Source organism: Lepus europaeus, chromosome 11, assembly GCF_033115175.1.
Source record: "Lepus europaeus isolate LE1 chromosome 11, mLepTim1.pri, whole genome shotgun sequence".
NCBI lineage: Eukaryota > Metazoa > Chordata > Mammalia > Lagomorpha > Leporidae > Lepus > Lepus europaeus.
The window spans coordinates 112,207,491-112,222,230 of NC_084837.1; the positions used below are offsets into that span (position 1 = coordinate 112,207,491).

Genomic DNA, 14,740 nt, shown 5'->3' on the forward strand with positions numbered 1-14,740 from the left:
AGAGGGCCCATATGGGCCCCTGCTACCCACGCGAGAGACTCAACTTCTGGTTTTGGCCTGGCCCAGCCCCAGCCGTTGCGGCCATCTCAGGAGTGAACTAGTGGATGGAAGATCTCTATTTCTCTTCTCTCTAACTCTCATTTTCAAACCTCACAGACATGTTGTATTACCTTATTTGGGCTAGGTGGGAGAGTCAGTGCAGCTCTTTCTACTGTGCAGACAGCTGAAGCTCTAATCTCATATGCATGTTGATAACACACATACAACCCTGAACCACACTCAGTAGTGAGAAGAGTGAAAATCAACAATGAAAAGATATTGTCATTCTATACTGTCTTTCTTTCTTTTTTTTTTTAAAGATTTATTTATTTGAAAGTCAGAGTTACACATACAGAGAAGGAGAGGCGCAGAGAGAGAGAAAGAGAGAGAGAGAGAAAGAGAGAAAGAGAGAGAGAGAGAGAGAGAGGTGTTCCATTTGCTAATTCACTCCCCAATTGGCTGCAACACTTGGAGCTGCACCGATCTGAAGCCAGGAGCCTGGAGCTTCCTCTGGGTCTCCCACATAGGTGCAGGGGCCCAAGGACTTGGGCCATCTTCTACTGCTTTCCCAGGCCATAGCAGAGAGCTGGATTGGAAGTGGAACAGCCGGGACTCAAACCCACACCCATATGGGATGCCGGCACTGCAGGCGGCGGCTTTACCCGCTACACCACAGCGCCAGCCTCTATACTAGGTTTTAATGATAGTATTCACCATTACCAAAAGTCACTGAGATGGATTTAAATGAAATCAGAAGTTTGATAAAATATGGAAAAAGCATCACAGTAAAAAAAATTCAAAGAGTTGCTTTATTCATTTGAAAGGAAGAGAGGGAGAGACTGAGAGACAGAGAGATCCTCCATCCTCTGGTTGACCCCCAAATGGCCGCAATGGCCACGGCTTGGCCAGGCTGAAGCCAGGAGTCAGAAGCTTCTTCCAGGTCTCCCACGTGGGTGCAGGGCCCAAACACTTGGGCCATTTTCCACTGCTTTCCCAGGTGCAATTAGCAGTGAGCTGGACTGGAAGTGGAGCAGCCTGGTCTTGAACCAGCATCACAGGCGATGGCTTTACCAACTATGTCATGCCGGCCCCATAAAATCTTTTTTTACAATGTTATTTGCTTTTAGTTCTACAATGACACTGGTTATATAAGATTATAGAAGCAGGCAAAACTAAATTGGCAAACAGGTCATTAACAAATAAAACAGGGAAATTGGGTGACTTTCTATGCATTACCTCACCTGCATAAGAGAACATTATGCATTTAAATTTTTTTTGTGTTTGAAAAGTTGGTTCCTTCAACTTGAAAAAAAATGTTTTTTAAATGATGAGGAATAGAAAAGATTTACAGGACACTTCTACAGGCTGAATGAGGCCACCTGTCAGTGAGATCACAGGAAAGGTCTAATTATACCATAAGTAGATGTTTAACCAAAACTGGAGAATAAAAAAAGTCACTATGAAGTTATTTTGTATCTGAATAAATAACATGTTAATGTCAGTACAAGGAAGAGTGATTAGACCATCTATTCTTTGGAACACGATTTATCCAGTGTTTCACTTGAAACTCTTCCTTCAAACAGGCACCTGTATTCCTTAGAAACATTAGCACTAGACTATTTAACTTATTTTGATTGACTTTTCATGTCTACTGCATTTCACAGCAAGGGACTAGTTTTAGTCAATGCTACTCATTTGTTAATACTACATAGGGACCCAGACAAATGTCTACCCTCAAAATCAAACTAACAGCTGTCCAATGAATAAAAGTTATCACTGTTCACTAGGATGACATAAAAATTTTGCAAATATTTGAATCTTTACAAAATACACATTGAAATAATTTTAGCTTAAGGTCACAAAGATTTAAGAAGACTGATAAAGAATCTTAAGTCTTTATATAGTTGCTTCCCATGCTACCTAGAAGCTAACAGTCCTTGCAATTAAGAAGAACAAAGAATTTTATAATCTTCTCAAATTGATCTCTCTTTTCCTATTTCAGAATTTTGTGTCCTTTGTAACCCTCAGTTTCTGTAATATGCTTTCTAGGAGGCAGAGGGGGCAGAGGAGAAAATAAAGATGAAATAAAAATAAGATATCAGACATTAAAGAAAAAAGATCTAGAGACCAGGTGCCAAGTAAGGAGGCTAAAAAACATTAAGTGAAGTCTCCGGAACAAGACCAGAAACCTCTGTATATGTGATAGAAAGTGCTACTTATGTAGCTTGAATTATTTCTATGAAAAGAAAAAATGATGAAGCATACCTAAAAATACACTAGTGCATACACCGTATTCTTTCCCAAGTAAGTTTATGTTTCTAAGTTAAGAAGTTTATAACTGGGGGAAAAAACCAACAGTTCTTCTGAGCAAACATTAAGGACCTAAATAAAGCCTGCCTATGTTAAGTAAGTTATAAAATTATCAGCTTTATCGACAGTTTGGCATTTGTAAGGAAAACATTGAAACGTAAAAAGAAGTCCTTTCAAGTCGTCTAAAGTTCTTGCTGGAAGCACGACAGCGCGTTCTAGTTACCGTTTACATCTGAGGCACTTCTCCCACTGTGGTGACGGCGACGGTTTCAGCACTTGGCGTTACATTCCTTTACAATTTCAGAGTGCTTTGGATCTTCCCAAGATGAATGTCTTTTCTTCCATGTCTCCCATTCCTTAACTTGTTTTCTGAAGATAGCTATGTTTACTGCAAGAGAAAAAAATAAAATAGACCTAAGCTGGGTATTCAACTAGTGTAAAAATACTGGACATCTCTGTATATTAGAAATATTCCTTCTGGATATTTCTAATTTCACCCTCATACCACAGTTATAATCCATCTAATCCACTTAAGAGAGAACTTCCTTACTTACATGGGGAGACAGACCCTCCCACATCTGAGAACCCTCATGTCATTCAAGAATCAAGAGAACATTGATGCATTCGAGATTTTCTAAGACGTATGTGATTGTCACTTAGATTTATTTTACTAGAAGTAAATGGATATCATTGAATGTGAAATCATTAGACACTACTTCACCTTTACAGACATCAAATTCTAAAAGTCACAATCTCCAAATGAAAATATTTCACTGGTTTGCAGTTTTACTTTAGGCTCACATTTATGGTTTTGAAAACAACCACCCAAAATTGGGGGCTGGCTTTGTGGGGTAAGGGTTGAGCTGCCATTTGCAATGCTAGCATCCCATGTGAGTACTGGTTCTATTCCGGGCTGGTCCACTTCCAATCCAGCTCCCTGCTAATGCACCTGGGAAAGCAGTGGAAGATGGCACAAGTGCTTGGGTTCCTGCACCCATGTGAGAGACCCGAATGGAGTTTCTGGCTCCTGGCTTCGGCCTGGCTCTGCACTGGCCATAGCAGCCATCTGGGGAGTAAACCAGTGGCTGTAAGATCTGTCTCTCTGCTTGTTACTGTGCCTTTCAAATAAATAAATAAATACATAGATCTTTAAAAAACAAAATAAAAAGTGCCCAACCTCTAATTTGTTTTCATATAACATCAAATACAAGGAAATCAACTGGAAGAGTTAAGCAGAAAACAAAATAAAATGTGATTACTTTAAAATAATTCCTGATTGTCCTCACCTATTATAATTAAACTTTTCAATGAATTTTAAGAAAACGGAAAAATATTTTTTAAAAAGATTTTATTTATTTATTTGAGAGGTAGTGTTACAGAGAGAGAGAGAGACAGAGAAAGGTCTTCTATCTGCTTGTTCACTCCCCAAATGGCTGCAACAGCCAGAGCTGGGCCGATCCACAGCCAAGAGCCAGAAGCTTCTTCCAGGTTGCCCACGCAGGTTCAGGGTCCCAAGTGCTTGAGCCATCCTCTATTGCTCTCCCAGGCAACAGCAGAGAGCTGGATGAGAAGACGTGCAGCTAGGACACAAACCAGGGCCCATATGGGATGCCTGTGCTACAAGCGGAGCCTTAGCCTACTACACCACAGTGTCGGCCCCAGAAAAGCATTTTTAGAAGGCAGTTTGAGGGATGAGCATTTGGCCTAGCAGTTAAGACGCTGGCTTGGATGCCCACACCCAAGATCAGGGTGTCTGGGTTCATGCCCTGGCTCCACTTTCATTTCCAGCTTCCTGCTAATGTGCACCGTGAGAAGAAGTGGGTGATGGCTCAGAGATTTGGGTCCCTGACACCCACATGGGAGACCTGGATTAAGTTCTTAGCTCCCAGTTCTGGCCTGGTTAAGGCCATGATGTTGTGGGCACTGAGGAGTTCATCAGTGGACGACAGCTCTCTATCTGTGTCTTTCTGTCTCTTTATATCTATGCCACTCAAATAAAATAAATAAGGCAGTTTTTGTAAGTGTACCATGAAACACCATCTAAATTCAATACAGCTGAGTTATTCATGATGCAAACAAGACCAGTGTCTTACAGTACTCACAGCTATCACTTCGTGTGGCAACATAACAATGCTAAGCGACATGTAGGAAAATACTACCAAGAGGAGGCAGCCAAGGATGGCTCCCTACAGAAACAGGAACTTGAACAGCCATGCATACGCCAGCGGACTTTTACATGGAGGAACCAAGTACCTGAATTTAGTGTAATGATAAGAAGAGACCACTGATGGGGCCGGCGCTGTGGCGCACTAGGTTAATCCTCCACCTGCGGCAGCAGCATCCCATATGGGCGCCAGTTCTAGTCCTGGCTGCCCCTCTTCCGGTCCAGCTCTCTGCTATGGCCTGTGAAAGCAGCAGAAGATGGCCCAAGCCCTTGGGCCCCTGCTCCCACGTGGGAGACCAGGAAGAAGCTCCTGGCTCCTGGCTTTGGATTGGCGCAGCTTCGGCTACTGCAGGCATTTGGGGAGTGAACCAACAGAAGAAAGACCTTTCTCTCTCTATCTCCCTCTCACTGTCTGTAACTCTAACTCTCAAATAAAATAAATAAAATCTTAAAAAAAAAAAAGAGGAAGAGGAGGAAGAGGAGGAAGAAGAGGAGGAAGAAGAGGAGGAAGAAGAGGAGGAAGAAGAAGAGGAAGAAGAAGAGGAAGAAGAAGAGGAAGAGGAAGAAGAAGAGACACACTGAAGAAGCCAGGAAGGAAAGAGCTGCCCCATCGCCCATCCCCCACCCTAGCTGCACAGCACAGGACACTGCCCACCTGGAGGAGGGATAGGGAATCGGGTCCAGGCCTTCACACTAGGCCTGGCATCAGGCAGAAACCCTCGGCCCCTGCCCCTGGCAGTCAGGCGACTACATCCATCACCCCTCCAAACCTTGGGCACAGAGTGTGGAGGAAGATTTCAACCAGTAAGGAGTGGGACAGGAAAGTGAGCACGGGACTAGACACTGCTGAGCATGGAGATACACATGGCTTTAGAGAAAGGAACTAAGCACATAGCATCTGCCATTCTGTCTGCCAAGGTCAACCAGGAGCCAAGAGGAACTTCATTTGGTGGGAAGCCAGAGTCACTCACCAGTCCCCACTCACACCACAGACACCTGAACCATTTACTGCTGGAGAAACCAGTGGCCCTGCCAGGCCATGAGTCAAGTCTGGGGAGCTGCAACATTACCACACTGCCACAGTGCCCCAGAAAAGGAGCCTAGCCCATGTTATGTACTCTCCAACCAAGCTTTTGCTGCTCAAAGCCAAGTTGAGACCCCACCTATCAGGATCCTGTGAAGCAGTCAGGCAGCTAATCCCAGAAGCTCCACAGACCCAACCCTGTGAATCAGCCAGGACGCATACTGAGAGACTTGGCTTGTAGAAGCACCCAGAACAATCTGGCATCCCCACCCAGCCACACACTGCAGTAGAAACACCCAAGCAGTCCCATCTACACTCTGGATGACTTTACTCATGCAACCTCAAACCCAGGAAGAAACTGGCAACTAACCCTGAGTGGTTCACCCTGTCTGTCAAGGCCCCCAGGAACACCGTGGGGACCCTGCCCACGCCCCGCGGCCTTAAGAAGTATAAGAAGAAAACCCCTTCAACGAAATAATTGCTGAAAATCTTTCAAATCTCAGGAAAGAAACAAGTCCGGGAAGTCCAAGAGGTCGCTGACAGAGTCAATCAAAACAGATCCTCCAAAACCACAAGACAAAAGAGAGAAGTCTAGAAACACCAAGAGGAAAGTGTCAAGTCACTTACGAGAGAATCCCTACTCACGCGTCAGGCTTCTCCGCAGACAGCTTACAGGCCGGGAGACGATGGGAGGAAAGATACCAAGTCCTCAAAGAAAACAACTGCCGGTCCAGGACACTATGCCCAGGGCATCTGAACTAACATGGTGTTAGTTAAGAGGTTACGCGGACCACTTCCCCACAGAAACACCAATGTGATCAGCCGCATGCTCACCAAGAGCTCCGGAAGGCAGGCAGGAGACCACAGTGCCTCATCTTTTATAATCATGGGAAAAGTCACATTGAAGAAGCAAGAAGGGAAGAGCTGCTCACATCACCCCTGCCCAGCTACAAGGAACACAGCATGGAGAGCTGCCTCCCGCGTCGCAGAGGGAGAGAGAGCCGAATCCCAGTGCTAGACCCACTGCGACGAAACTCAGCAGGACTGGCGCCCCTGCCCTGACCACCATGCCATAGCTGTGGAATGAATATGTGGAGCTTCCATATTCAGGTGGCTTCTGCCACCTCCCCCTCAGCTGATGGAAGAACACAAACTGCAGCTTGGAGAGGGAGCTTAGGACTGGGATCTGGAGCTCAGAGGCGTGCCTGCCGTGTTAACATCAATCTCTGATGGAGCCCCAAGGCCTCTAGCCCCTGGCCAGTGCTCAGAGACTGAGCCTCTAGACTTGCCTGGTCTCCGGAAGGCTCAGACCAGTGTGCCACTGCTGGCTTCTTCTGGGCTTGGCAAACATCCTCAGGACACTGCAGGAGCCTGTGTCTGTGGGACTCAAGTGCACAGCAAGAGGGTTGCCTTTATCACTCTCCTCCAACCCCAGGCAGACAACAAGGGGCCACAGGATTGTGTCCTGAGACTCAGTGCTTGGCTGGTGCATCCCAGTGCTGGGCGGATCCTAGAAGTTTCCATCTCGAGTTCAATGCACATGGACACAGTCTCTGGGCTTGCCCCGGTATCAGGCAGAGACCCCTCCCCGGTGAGACAAACCACCAGCCTCCTGCAGGACTGCTGTGCACTCCCACTGCTGTGAGGCCCAGTCTAGGGCCTGCCTGAGCAGCTGAAGTGTTGCCTCTGTCACCCCTCCTGCAATCCCAAGCTGAAGGAAAGAACCCAAGGGCTGTTAATTTTTGTTTTGTTTTGTTTTTGTTTTAAGATTTATTTATTTACTTGAAAGAGTTACAGAGAGTTAGAGAGGTAGACAGAGAGAGAGAAAGATATCTTTCATCTGCTGGTACATTCCCCAGATGGTTGCATTAGCCAAGGCTGGGCTAGGTGGAAGCCAGAAGCCAGGAGCTTCATCCAGGTCTCCCTCATGGGTTGTAGGGGCCCAAACACATGGGCTATTTTCTACTGCTTTTCTCAAGCCATTAGCAGGAAGCTAGATTAGCAGGGAGCAGTTGGAACATGAACTGTGCCCATATGGGATACCAGCGTTGCAGGCAGGGCTTAACCCATTACACCAACGCTGGCCCCATCACAGGACAGTCTGAGGACTCGGTTCCAGGTTGATAAACCCCCGCATTCCTAATGGTCTCTGTGTCCAGGACGGTGCCTGCAGACAGAGCTGGGCCGGCTTCAGTGTCCAGATGAGCAGTATTACAGCCCAGCCAGCATCATCACCGGCTGGCACGTGCGGCATTGGGCAGGGAGCCCACTCCAGCATCAGCAGCCGGCGGCAAGGTGAGTGTCGGTCCTGCCCCAGGCTACACTGCTCTTGGCAGGAAGAAGGCTATGGATGTGATCTAGCAGCAAGGCAGGACAAGGCGCCTGAGCTACCACAGGCCCAGAAGAGGCCCGGGGGGGTGGGGGGTGGAATACCCCCTTTAGGCACTTCTCCATTCCAGTCCACACTGAACAACACATCAATGGCAGATCTGGGACAATTCTGGTCTGGGGAGCACGGTAAGACTGGACCAGTACAAATACATCAACAGCGGACTTGGGGCAAACTGTGACTCTGCGTGTTCTTCTGTGAAGGAAGAGCAGAAGTACTCACAGTGTCGGGGAAATGAACAGACTGCTTATTAGAATTCTGGACAGACAGCCACACAAGAAGCCAGAGTACTGGAACTCATCCTTCAGAGCACAGACGACATTGTGCACCAGCAAGCATCAAGAATCTCCAGGGAACCTCACCTAAAGCACAAAATAAGGGGCCAGAAACCAACCACCTAGGAACTGAAACTTCAAAATGCTCAGGTGAAGATTTTAAAATAGCTGTCTTAAGGAAAAACATTGAGGGGCCGGTGTTGTGGCACAGCAAGTTAACGCCCTGGCCTGAAGTGCCGGCATCCCATATGGGCACTGGTTTGAGACCCAGCTGCTCCACTTCCCATCCAGCTTTCTGCTGTGGCCTGGGAAAGCAGATGGCCCAAATCCTTGGGTCCCTGCACATGCGTGGGAGACCCAGAAGAAGCTCCTGGCTCTTGGCTTCGGATCAGTGTAGCTCCAGCCATTGCGGACAACTGGGGAGTAAACCATCGGATGGAAGACCTCTCTCTCTCTCTGCCTCTCCTCTCTTTGTGTAACTCTGACTTTGAAATAAACAAATAAATCTTAAAAAAAAAAAACACATTGAACTTCAAGAGAACACAGAGAAATAATTAAATATTCTGAGACTGGACCGAGATGGAAAAAAATTAAACAAAATTAAGCAGAAATCCTTCAACTGAAAGGTATGCTAAGTGAGCTAAAATGTGACAAAAGGCATCAAAGCAGGACAGATTAAACAGAAGCAAAAATCAGTGAGTGTGAAGACAGGCTATTTGAAAATATACAGTTTGAAGAGAAAAAAGAAAATAGACTCAAGAGGAAAGCTTATGGGGAATAAAGGACAGCATAAAAACAAATATTTGAGTAATTGTGATTTAAGAAGGAATTGAGAAAGACAAACAAGGAGGAAACACATATAAAGAGACAATCACAGAAAACTTCCCAAGTCTGGAGAAAGACACAACTATCCAGATACAGGAAGGTCAGAGGTCACCAGTCAGATTCAACCCAACCAAATGTACCCCAAGACTTATACTCTCCAAGATAAAGAGAGGACTTGCAAAACCATAAATGAAAAGAAGCAAATAAACAAAAAGAGGCCCAATTCACCTGCCTACAGCCTTTTCAGCAGAAACCTTATAAGCCCAGAGGGAACAGAATGAGTCTTTTACCATATTAAAGGAAAAAAAATGCAAGCCAAGACACTTTATCCAACAAAGCCAAACTTCAGATATGACGGAGAAACAGACATGTCCAGATAAAATCTGAGTAAATTTATCACCACCAGATCTGTGTTACAAGAGACATTAAAGAGTTCTTCATATGGAAAGAGATAACAAATGAGAAGAAAATATCAGAAGGCAGAAGACTCACTGGTGAGACTAACTATACAAACGATTCAGAACGCTCTGATACTGTAAGCACGGTGAGCAAACCGTTCACACCTTTACTATGAAGACTGTGGAAAGAAATTGTAATCAATACATTAAAATGTTAAGGGACAGGCAATACTGAAAGAGGTCAAACCGAACCATCAAAATTCAAAATGAGGGGCTGGTATTGTGATAAAATGGGATAAGCCGCTGCTTGCAATGCTGGCCTCACCTGTCGAAGGCCTGCTGGAGTCCCGCCTTGAGTCCTCTGCTTCAGATCCAGCTCCCTGCTACCGGGGAGATCAGTGGAAGAAGGCCCTAGTAGTTAAGCCCCTGCCACGTGGGGCATCAGATGGAGTTGTGGGCTCCTTGCTTCAGCCTGGCCCGGCCTCAGTCACTGCAGCCACTGGGGAATGAGCCAGCAGATGGAAGTTGTCCCTATCACTCTGTTTTTTATTTATTTTTTTAAAGATTTCTTTATTTGAAAGGCAGAGTTACAGAGAGGCAGAGGAAGAGGCAAAGAGAGAGAATGAGAGAAGAGTCTTCCATCTGCTGGTTCATTCCCCAAATGACTGCAATGGCAGGAGCTGGGCTGATCCGAAGCCAAGAACCAGGAGCTTTCTTCCAGGTCTCCCATGCAGGTATAGGGGCCAAAGGACTTGGGCCTTCCTCCACCGCTTTCCCAGACCATAGCAGAGAGCTGGATCAGAAGTGCATCAGGTTGGCACCGTGGCTCAACAGGCTAATCCTCCGCCTAGTGGCACCAGCACACTGGGTTCTAGTCCCAGTCGGGGCGCCGGATTCTGTCCCGGTTGCCCCTCTTCCAGGCCAGCTCTCTGTTATGGCCTGGGAGTGCAGTGGAGGATGGCCCAAGTGCTTGGGCCCTGCACCCCATGGGAGACCAGGAGAAGCACCTGGCTCCTGCCTTCAGATCAGCATGGTGCACTGGCCGCAGCGCACCAGCCACAGCGGTCATTGGAGGGTGAACCAACGGCAAAGGAAGACCTTTCCCTCTGTCTCTCTCTCTCTCACTGTCCACTCTGCCTGTCAAAAAAATAAAAAAATAAAAAAAAAAAGAAGTGGATCAGAAGTGGATCAGCTGGGACTCGAACCAGCGCCCATTTGGGATGCCGAAACTATAGGCGGTGGCTTTACCTGCTATACTGTAGGCCCTGCACTCTGCCTTTTAAATAAATATGTAAATAAATCTTTAAAAAATTCAAGGGGCCGGTGCTGTGGCATACCAGGTAAAGCTACCACCTGCAGTGCTGGCATCCCATATGGGCACCAGTTGCAGTCCCAGCTGTTGAACTTCTGAACCAGCTCTCTGCTATGGCCTGGGAAAGCTATAGAAGATGGCCCAAGTCCTTGGACCCTTGCACCTACGTGGGGGACCCGGAAGAAGCTCCTGGCTCCTGACTTCAGATGGGCACAGCTCTGGCCGTTACAGCCAACTGGAGAGTGAAACAGCAGATGGAAGACCTCTTCCTCTCTCTCTCTCTCTCTCTCTCTCTCTCTCTCTCTCTCTGCCTCTCTTCTCTCTGTGTAACTCTGACTTTCAAATAAAGAAATGAATAAATTGAAAAGATAAGGGTAAAAATATTACCAAAATTGTCCTTTAGAAATGAAAGAGGGGCCGGGGCTGTGGCGCAGTGGGTTAACGCCCTGGCCTGCAGCGCTGGCATCCCATATGGGTGCTGGTTCGAGACCAGGCTGATCCACTTCCAATCCAGCTCTCTGCTGGATGGCCTGGGAAAGCAGCAGAAGATGGCCCAAGTCCTTGGGCCCCTGCACCCATGTGGAAGTCCTGGAAGAAGCTCCTGGCTCCTGGCTTCAGATTGGTGCAGCTCCGGCTATTGTGGCCAATTGAGGAGTGAACCATCAGATGGAAGACCTCTCTCTGTCTCTCCTCCCTCTGTGTAACTGTGTAACTCTTTCAAATAAATAAATAAATCTTTAAAAATAAAATAAAATAAATGAAAGAGAAAAACTTTCCAGGACAAGCAAAACCTTAATGAACTGATCACCAATGCATAGGGCCCTCCAAAAATGCTTAGGGGAATCTTACATGAGAAATGTAAAGAGAGAGGAAGGCACTCAGTGCAGTGGGTTAAGCTCCTGCTTGGGATGCCCACATGCCACATCAGAGTCCCAGCTACTCCACTTCTGAGCTAGCTTCCTACTGGTACGCATCCTGGGAGGCAGCACATGGTGACTCAAGGGCTTGGGCCCCTGCCACTCAGGTAGGAGACTCAGAGGGTTCCAGGCTCTTGGTCCTGGCCCAGGCCTGGCTATTGTAGATCTATAGAAAGTCAATTAGTGACAGGCAGGTTTCTCTCTCTCTCAAATAGATGAAAATAAATAAACGTTAAAAAAAAAAAAGTGGGGGCTGGCACTGTGGCTAAAGCTGCTGGCTGCAGTGCCAGCATCCCATATGGGTGTGGGTTTGAGTCCTGGCTGCTCCACTTCCAATCCTGGGAAAGCAGTAGAAGATGGCCCAAGTCCTTGGGCCCATGTACCCACATAGGAGGCCTGGAAGAAGGTCTGGTTCCTGGCTTCAGATTGGCCTAGCTCCAGCCATTGCAGCCATCTGGGTAGTGAACCAGTGGACAGAAGACCTCTCTCTATCTGCCTCTCTGCAACTCTGCCATTCAAATAAATAAATAAATCTCTCTCTCTCTCTCTCTTTTTTTTTTTAAGATTTTACTTATTTATTTGACAGGTAGAGTTACAGACAGTGAGAGGGAGAGACAGAGAGAAAGGTCTTCCATCCGCTGGTTCAGTCCTCAGATGGCTGCAATGGCTGGAGTTGGGCCAATCTGCTACTGCTTTCCCAGGCCAGAGCAAAGAGCTGGATTGGAAGAGGAGCACCCACATGGGATGCTGGCACTGCAGGCAGAGGATTAACCTACTGCATCACAGTGTTGGCCCTAATAAATCTTTAAAAAATAGTGTAAGGCTGACAATTATCATCATAAAAATATGTGGAAATGCAAATCTTAACAGCAGAGCAGATGCAAAAAAGAGAAAGAAGAAAAAAAATCTAATGATTCATATTTTATTTTTCCTTTTTTCTGGGTTTGATTTGCTATATATTTAGTTAAGGATATTTTCATCTGTATTAAGGCTAAAGTTATGGATTTTTTTTTTCTTTTACACATTAGTTTTTGAGATCAGGGTAATTCTGGTCTCTTAAAATGAGCTGGAAAGTGTGATCTTTCTCTGTTTTCTAAAGGACTATTTTGCTATTATTTCTTCTTTAGAATTTGCCAGTGAAACTGTTTAGGTCATTAGTTATCTCTGGGGGAAGGTCTTTTAAATGAATTTAACTTCTTAAATACATTTGAGGCTATTCAAAAATTATTTTTCTCTTCATGAAGAAATATGTGCATTTCACCTAGATTGACAAAATTGTTGGCATAAAATTATTTAACATCCTTCAAACAATTAAAAATGCAGCTACATGTGATCCAGCAATCCCGCTACTGGGTATATATCACAAGGCAATGAAGTCAGAATGTTAAAAAGACATCCGCACTCCCATGCTTATTGCAGCGTTACAACAGTCAAGATATGGAATGAACCCAAGTGTCCATTAGCAGAGGAACACAGGAAATGTGGTACATACATGTACAGCGGAATATCATTCAGTTCTAGGAAAAAATAAAATCTTGCTATTTGTGACAATATGGATGAACCTGGAGGACATGTGCTGGGTGCCAGGCTCAGAAAGAAAAATTCCACATGACCTCACTCATACTGGAATGTGAGGAAGCTGATCTCACTGAAGCTGACAGTGGAACAATGGTCACCACACGCTGGACAGGGAGGGAGGTGTGGGAAATGGGCAGAGGCTAATCAACAGGTATGTTAGACAGGAAGAACGATTTCTTGTTTTCTATTACCAGTAGAGTGACCTGGCTAACAATCACGTATTGTCTATTTCAAAATAGAGGACATTTAAGAATCCTAACAGAAATTTCTGAGGTGACTGATATGCAAATTACCCTAATATGATCATTACACAATGTATACATGTTATCTAAACATCACATTGTATCATGTAAATATGTATAGTTATGCATCAATAAAAATACAACTTTTTTTTTTTTTTTGACAGGCAGAGTTAAACAGTGAGAGAGAGAGACAGAGAGAAAGGTCTTCCTTCTGATGGTTCACCCCCCAAATGGCTGCTACAGCCGGCGCGCTGTGCCGATCTGAAGCCAGGAGCCAGGTACTTCCTCCTGGTCTCCCATGCGGGTGCAGGGCCCAAGGACCTTGGCCATCCTCCACTGCCTTCCCAGGCCACAGCAGAGAGCTGGACTGGAAGAAGAGCAACCAGGACAGAACCGGTGCTCCAAATGGGACTAGAACCTGGAGTGCCGGCGAAGCAGGCAGAGGATTAGCCTAGCGAGTCGCAGCGCCAGCCAAAATACAACTATTTTTTAAACGTTAATAACCAGAAAAATATCGCTAGGAAATGTGAGTATCACTAATACATATTTCAAAAAATGATGATGCCCAAGATCATATAACCAGTTAATGCAAAATTAGTACTCTACATTACAAGAAGAATCCTTAAAGAAAAATATCATCTATGCCAATTTTATTTTTAAATTGGAAAAAAAAAGGCTAAAAAAGTTTAGTATTTACCTAACTTAAAGCTAATATTGAGTAGTACATAAAACATAAGAACCATGCTATGACAGAACTCCTTTAACTCTAATATATTTTTGCTAATATGATCATATTTTATACCTACAGCTACATACATATAACAAAACCCCATAACACAATGGGTTAATTTTTGCTTTTTTAAAAAGATTTAATTATTTATTTGAAAGTCAAAGTTAAACAGAGAGAGAAGAGGCACAGAGAGAGAGGTCTTCCATCTGCTGGTTTACTCCCCAATTGGCCGCAACGGCTGGAGCTGCACCGATCCGAAGCTAGGAGCCAGGAGCTTCTTCTGGGTCTCCCACACAGGTGCAGGGGCCCAAGGACTTGGCCCATCCTCCACTGCTTTTTCAGGTCATAGCAGAGAGCTGGATCGGAAGAGGAGCAGTCAGGACCCAAACCAGCACCCATATGGGATGCCGGCACTGTAGGAGGCAGCTTTACCCACTACACCACAGCATCGGCCCTGGCCTGTATTTCTAAAAAAAAAAAAAAAAAAAAAACCACAAAACACCTCTGCCTCATTCTTTCTCTTGCTCTTTGGAGCTC

At 45.5% G+C, this 14,740-nt stretch overlaps 1 protein-coding gene across 7 annotated transcripts in view; it reads right to left on the reverse strand.

Moving 5' to 3' along the window:
• Window positions 1-14,740, reverse strand: part of PEAK1 (pseudopodium enriched atypical kinase 1) — a 351,733-nt gene that overhangs the window by 153,388 nt on the left and 183,605 nt on the right. For all 7 annotated transcript variants that reach the window (XM_062206406.1, XM_062206403.1, XM_062206407.1 and 4 more), the window contains one exon: window positions 2,573-2,737. The gene's annotated coding sequence lies outside the window, so the exon portion shown is untranslated. The remainder of the gene's footprint in view (window positions 1-2,572; window positions 2,738-14,740) is intronic.